The sequence below is a fragment of the Carlito syrichta genome, unplaced genomic scaffold, assembly GCF_000164805.1.
Source record: "Carlito syrichta isolate Samal-C Ts95f unplaced genomic scaffold, Tarsius_syrichta-2.0.1 Scaffold314849, whole genome shotgun sequence".
NCBI classification, from domain to species: domain Eukaryota; kingdom Metazoa; phylum Chordata; class Mammalia; order Primates; family Tarsiidae; genus Carlito; species Carlito syrichta.
In genome coordinates this window covers 13,806-14,443 of record NW_007258945.1, presented here as the reverse complement: position 1 = coordinate 14,443, position 638 = coordinate 13,806, and positions in this window count along the sequence as shown.

The following is a 638-nucleotide window of genomic DNA, read 5'->3' as shown; positions in this document are numbered from 1 at the left end:
AGGAGGGACCCACGCGCGCCCGCAGCGTCCTGGAGACCCAGACTGTTTGCCAGAGGCGCGTCGCGAAGCCGGCAGCGCCAAGGGGGCGACCTTGAGACCTCCTTGATACTGTGGTGGCGGTTCGCTCTCGTTGTTGTTTTCGACGGCGGGTGGAGATGCCCGGCGCGCCCAAGCCGCGCTGGCGAGGTGGTCCCGCCCTGCGGCGATCTGCCCGGCCGCGGTGGACAGCACCTGCCGCGTCCTCTCCTTTAAAAAAAGGGGGGGGGGAGAGGCCCCCTGCCCGCCTTTCCCTTTCTCCCTCCAAAAGGCTGCCTAAAGACATCCGCGGGAACTTTCTTTCCTGGGCACGACCTGGAGGAAAGCAGAGGCCCCGGCATCCGGCAGGGGATAGCTCTGCGCTCCGGGACCCTGGTCTGTTTCGGTTTGGATTTTGCTTTTTGCCACATCAACGTCGTTGGGGAGCAAGTCCATCAACTGGGAAGTGGGAGGAGGAAAAGAAAGCCAGAAAAAAGTGCCCAGGAGAAAAGGATACTCACAGCGCCTGACACCTACAGACCGCACCGCCCAGCCAAAAGCAAGGTCTTCTTCTCCAAGTCGCCTTGGAAATAAAAGCGCCGCGCCCGCGCGGAGGGACGGAC